Source organism: Orycteropus afer, unplaced genomic scaffold (genome assembly GCF_000298275.1).
Source record: "Orycteropus afer afer isolate SDZICR_OR568_19922 unplaced genomic scaffold, OryAfe1.0 scaffold00240, whole genome shotgun sequence".
NCBI lineage: Eukaryota > Metazoa > Chordata > Mammalia > Tubulidentata > Orycteropodidae > Orycteropus > Orycteropus afer.
The window spans coordinates 4682326-4688877 of NW_006921827.1; positions in this window are offsets into that span (position 1 = coordinate 4682326).

Sequence of the window (6552 nt, forward strand, 5' to 3'; positions counted from 1 at the left end):
AATTTGTGAGGGAAAATACTTGGCCAAATTCTTCTTTTTTGAGTCTTTACACACAATCCACACTATGGTTGGTTGCTTTTACATCAGCTACCTTCTGGCTGATCAGTTGTGACTGCCTTGGGGAGTTGATGGGAGGTCATATGGTAGGTCATATAGAACAGAGCACAACCAGATCTACTTAAAGGACCCTGTGGGCCATGCCATAGCATGGTTCATTCAGAAGGGGTGGGGATTGGTTTGTACAGCAGGCAAATTGACTAGCATGTCCAGTACAGGTCCATTCAATTTAGCAACTGAAGTGCAAATGTAATTTTAGAAAGAATGCTTTAAGTAGAATGGTTTGAAGAAAAATCAGATTGTAATTGTGATGAGGAGTGCATGGAAAATATGCAAGGGAATGTCTGTAAAAAACCCATTGCCATCAATTTGATTCTGACTCATAGTGACCCTATAGGAAAGGGTAGAACTGTCCCATAGGGTTCTCAAGGCTGTAATCTTTACAGAAGCAGACTGCCACATTTTTTCCCTCAGAATGGCTGGAAGGTTCGAACCAGTTAGTAGCCAAACCCTTAACCACTGTGCCACCAGGGTTCCTTGCAAAGGAATGCAGTATGTATAAACTATATTTTTTAGGCAGGGCAGTGGGACATGGCATATAAGGGAAAGAAAAAAAGAAGGAAGCTAAAAGAACTCTAACCCACTGCAACTGAGTGGATTCTGACTCATAGCAACCCTACAGGGCAGAGGATATGTTCCCAAAGGTTTTCCAAGGCTATAAATCTTTGTGAAGCAGACTGCCTTATCTTTCTCCCACAGAGTGGCTGACTGGTGAGTAGGAACTGCTGACCTTTTTGGTTAACAGCCCAATGCTTTAACCACAGCACCACCAGACCTCCAAAGAAAGTCTACAGGCTTGAAAAATACATTTAAAAAATATTGGAAGTATGGGAGCAATTTTTAACATTTTTATGCCAGATGGAATGAAGGAAATATTGAAGATACACAGAGAGAAGATGATTGATGAGGTAAATTTTATGAGAACAGAGGAGAGTAGAAAAATATATCTTAAGTGGCAGGAGGGACAGCATTTTTTTTTTAATATAATTTAAGAGGATAAATTTATTAGTCAGAATAGGCTAGATTATACTGCAATAAAAAACACTAAAATCTTAGGTTTTTTTTTTTTTTTTAAGTTTAATTGTCATTCATGCTACATGCCTACTTATGTTTTGCTCATCAGTAGTCACCTTGATGGAGCTAAACATTGATGTTTCCATGCTAGAGGGGGAAAGACCTCAGAGAGAAAAGGATTTCCCATGGCAATTAAATGCTCTGGCTCCAAAAGCAACACAGATGAATTCCCCTCACAAATCATTGGTAAGAACTAATCAATCACCATCTAAGTGATAGGGGCCAGATAATATTCTCCTAACAAATGTATTTGGCTGCTGAAATGTTGGTTGTTTGAACTACCAGCCTTTCCACAGGAGAAAGATGTGGCAGTCTACTTTCAAAAGGTTTGGATCCCTGTGATGCAGTGATTAAGTGCTAAGCTGCTAACTGAAAGGTTGGTGGTTGGAACCAACCAGTCATTTTGTGGGAGAAAGATGTGGCAATCTGCTTCCATAAAGATTTACAACATTGTAAACCCTATGGGGCAGTCCTACTCTGTCCTATAGGGGTATATATGAGTCTGATTTCAACCTGACAAAAGTGAGTTTGGTTTTGGTTTAACAAATGGGAAAAAGGTAGACACGGTATACTTGGTGAACAACTTTAAAAGTACAAAAGATAAAGAAGATGGTTGGAGTGTGCATAAATGTATGAGTGGCTGCTGAGAAATTCAGGGAATCCTATAAAGCAAAAAGTGAGATGTACATTGACAGGTAGAGAAAAGTTGGTGACGTTTTGGAATAGTTGTTAGAAGAGGGAGTAATTAAGGGTACAGAGAAGGAATGTATGTTATTCCTGAGGACCTAGTTGAGAACACAGTCTGTGAATGTTGGTGACTATATTGCTGATTCCAGTTTTCTCTGGTAGTGCTTAGGAGGACACATATGGAAAATGTGGATGAATGGTTTATCTAGGATAGGGTTTTGCTCAGCAAGTGCAGCAGAAGGACAAATGGGTAAGTGAATTGAAACTATTATTAAGAATATTGTTGAATGATCTAGGCTAAAGGTAATGGTTGGATTAGAGAACATGGAGGAAAAGCAAAACAGGTTAACTTTAAACACATTTTTGTCTGAGTAGTTAAGAGTTGTTAAAGATAGTGAATCACTTAGAATGTTTTGAGGGACACTTATATCGAACAACCTCACTTATATGCTTCTAAACCAAAAGGGCTTTTATTGTGCATTTAATAAGAAGTATGGAGATAGACCTTCCTAGGATAGGTTCAGTGCTTCAGTGATATCATGCAGGATCTAGTCCCTTTTCTACTGTTCATGTCACCAACCTTAGTGTTTTGGTTTTCCTTTGTAGGCTTGTCATCTCATAGTTATAGACTGGCTTCCACAGCTCTAGGTAGCATATCTTCACACTAATAGTAAGGGAGGGAAGGGGGCAAGTGATCTTTGTCCTTGCATTATTCTCTGTATGATGGGAGAAAATACTTCTTTTATCTCTCTTTGATCAGAAATAGGGCACATGCCCAGTTGTAGGTAAATCACTGGCCAAGAGTGATGGATCACCCCTATTGGTTTCAGATTGATCATAGTTTTTCCAGTAGGAGTGGGCCTATGGCTCCTAAACTGCACTGCACAAAAGAAGATGGTAGAAATGGTTATTATAGAAGTAACAGTGGTTGCCATATATAGTGTGCTCTTTTCTCAGTGAATGATAAGACCACATTCCTGGGTTGCAAAATAATTATCATTGCTTATTCAGATAAGAAATATGTATAGATGCAGACTTTGAGCTAACCAAAAGATTTTTACCAAGAGGAAGGCATAGTTATATCATGTAAAATTTGAATTCATTTACAGAAGAGTGATCTAGCCCTCAGAACATCTAAAGTTTCTTGAGTAATACCTGCTAGATAGAAGAACTTCTGCTGATTGATCCATGCAAAGGAGCTCTGGTGGTGTAGTGGTTAAAGCATTCAGTTGTTAACCAAAAATCATTGGTCCAAGCCCACTAATTCCTGCATGGGAGAAGATGAGGCAGTCTGCTTCCTTGAATATTTACAGCCTTGGAAACCCTATGGGGAAGTTTCATTCTTCCCTAAAGGTTAATGATGAGTGGGGATTGGCCCAGCAGTGGATTTGGGTTTTTTAGTTGGATGCAAGCAGCTAATTTATCTCATGGTCTTTGCTCCCTCTCTTTTCAGATTGTTTTTAATTGAAATGAATACCACAAGTCTAAGAAAATTGTGTCATTGTGGAATTAAAAATATAATTTTAAATATTATATATATTTAACATTATACTAAATATAGTATTCAATGTTCACTAAAATCAAAAACAAACCCTATCTATAGGATAGAGTAGAACTGCCCCATAGGGTTTCCAGGGCTGTAAATCTTTACAGAAGCAGAGTGCCTCATCTTTCTCCCACCAAGTGGCTGGTGGGTTTGAACCACTGACCTTTTGGTTAGCAGCCTGATATTTTAACAACAGCACCACCAGAGCTCCTTAAACGTTCACGGTTGTTGTTGCTGTTCAGTTCCGTCTAGTCAGCTCTGACTTATATTGACACTATGTACAACAAAATGAAACACTGCCGGGTCCTGTGCCAGCCTCACAATCCTTGCTATAACTGAGCACATTGTTGCAGCCACTGTGACAGTCCATCTTGTTGAGGGCCTTCCCACTTTTCGCTGACTCACCACATTACTAAGCATGACATCCTTTTCCAGAGAATGGTCCCTTCTGACAACATGGCCAAAGTAGGTGAGATGAAATCTTGCCATTCTTGCTTCCAAGTAGCATTCTGGCTGCACTTCTTCTGGGACAGATTTGTTTGTTTTTCTGGCAGTCCATGATACTTTCAGTATTCCTCGCCAACACCACAATTCAAAAGCATCAACTCTTCTTCAGTGTTCCTTATTCATTGTCCAGCTTCCACATGCATATGAGGTGATTGAAAACACCATGGCTTGGGTTAGGCACACTTTAATCTTCAAAGAAACATCTTTGCTCTTCAGCACTTGAAAGAGGTCTTTTGCTCTTTTGCAGCAGATTTGCCCAGTGCAGTTCATTGTCTGATTTCTTGACTGCTGCTTCCATTGGTGTTGCTTGTGGAAGCAAGTAATGTGAAATCTCTGACAACTTCATCATTTATAATGATGCCTCTTATTGGTCCAATTGTGAGGATTTTTGTTTTCTTTCTATTGAGATGTAATCCATACTGCAGACTGTAGTCTTCAATCAGTATGTGCTACAAGTCACCTTCACTTTCAGCAAGCAAAGTTGTGTCATCTACATATCACAGGTTGTTAATGAGTCTCTCTGTAACCCTGATGCCATGTTCTTCATATAGTACAGCTGCTCAGATTATTTGCTCAGCATATAGATTGAATAATTTTGGTGAAAGGATACAACTCTGATGCACTCGCTTCTTGATTTTAAACCATGCAGTGTCCCCTTGTTCTGTTTGAACCACAGCCTCCTGGTCTATGTACAGGTTCCTCAGAGCACAATAAGTGTTCTGGAATTCTCATTCTTCACAATGTTATCCATAATTTATTATGGTCTACACAATCTAATGCTTTTGCATAGTCAATAAAACACAAATAAACATATCTCTGGTGTTCTTTGCTTTCAGCCAAGATCCATCTGACATCAGCAATGATATCCCTGATTCCATGTCCTCTTCTTAATCCAGCTTGCATTTCTGGAAGTTCCCTGTTAATATGCTGCTGCAACTGTTTTTGAATTATCCTCAGCAAGATGTTACTTTCTGTGATATTAATGATATTATTCAATAATTTCCACATTCTGTGCAATCACATTTCTTTGGAATGGGTACAGCTATGGATGTCTCCCAGTCAGTTGGCCAGATAGCTGTGTTTCAAATTTCTTGGCATAGATGTGGAAGTGCCTCGAGCGTAGCATCTGTTTATTGAAACATCTGAATGGGTATTCCGTCAGTTCTTGGACCCTTGTTTTCTGCCAATTTCTTCAGTGCAACTTTAACATCTTCCTTCAATACCATTGGTTCTTAATCATATGCCCCCTCCTGAAATAGATGAATACCAACCAATTCTTTCTGGTTCAGTGACTCTGTGTATTCCTTCCATCTTTTGATGTTTCCTGCATCATTCAATATTTTGCCCATAGAATTTTTCAATATTGCAACTTGAGGCTTGAAATTTTTCTTCAGTTCTTTCAGCTTGAGAAATGCTGAACATGCTCTTCCCTTTTGGTTTTCTAACTCCAGGTGTTTGCACATTTCATTATAGTAATTTGCTTTGTCTGCTCAAGCTGTTCTTTGAAATCCTCTATTCAGCTCTTTTGTCATTTCTTCCATTTGCCTTATCTGCTATCCATTCAGGAGCAAATTTCAAAGTCTCTTCTGACATCCATTTTGGTCTTTTCTTCCCTTTTTATGTACTTTTGCTTTCTTCATGTATGATGTTCTTGATGTCATCTCACAATTCATCTGGTTTTTGGTCATTGGTGTTCAGTGCATCAAATCTGTTCTTTGGATGGTCTCTGAATTCAGATGGCTTATAATCAAAATTATATTTTGGCTCTTGTGGACTTGTTTTAGCTGTCTTCACTTTTAACTTGCACTTGGACGTGAGCAGTTGATGGTCTGTTTTGGCTGAAGATATTGAGTTTCACCATTGTCTCTTTCCACAGATGTAATGTATCTGATTACATCTGTATTCCATCTGGCAAAGTCTACATATATAGCCACAGTTTATATTGTTGAAAAAAGGTATTTGCAATGAATAAGCCATTGCTCTTGAAAAATTCTATCATGTGATCTCTAGTGTCATTTCTATTACCAAGGCCATATTTTCTAAATTCTTGTCATTATTCTTTGCTTCCAACTTTTGTATTCCAATCACTAGTAATAATCAACATATCCTGATTGCATGTTTGATCAGTATCAGACTACAGAAGTTGGTAAAACTTCAGTTTCCTCATCTTTGGCTTTGGTAGTTGGTATGTAAATTTTAATAAGAGTAGTATAACCGGGGGAGCTCTGGTAGCATAGTGGCTAAAACACTTGCCTGCTAACCAGATGGCTGGTGGTTCAAACCCACCAGCTACTCCTCAGAAGGAAGGTTGGGCAATCCTACTTCCGTAGTGATACTGCCTCGGAAACCCAAGGAGGGGTCGCTATGAGTCGGGGCCGACTCGACAGCACATAACAACAACAACAACAACAATATTAACTGGTCTTCCTTGTAGACGTATGGATATTGTCCTATCATTGACAGCATTGTATTTCAGGATGGATCTTGAAGCATTTATTGTGACAATGAATGCCTCACCATTCCTCTTCAATTTGTCATTCTTGGCATAGTAGGCCATATGGTTCACTAGCCTAGATTAATATGTAAACTTGTTTCCTTGCTGAAATTTTCACAGAAATGTT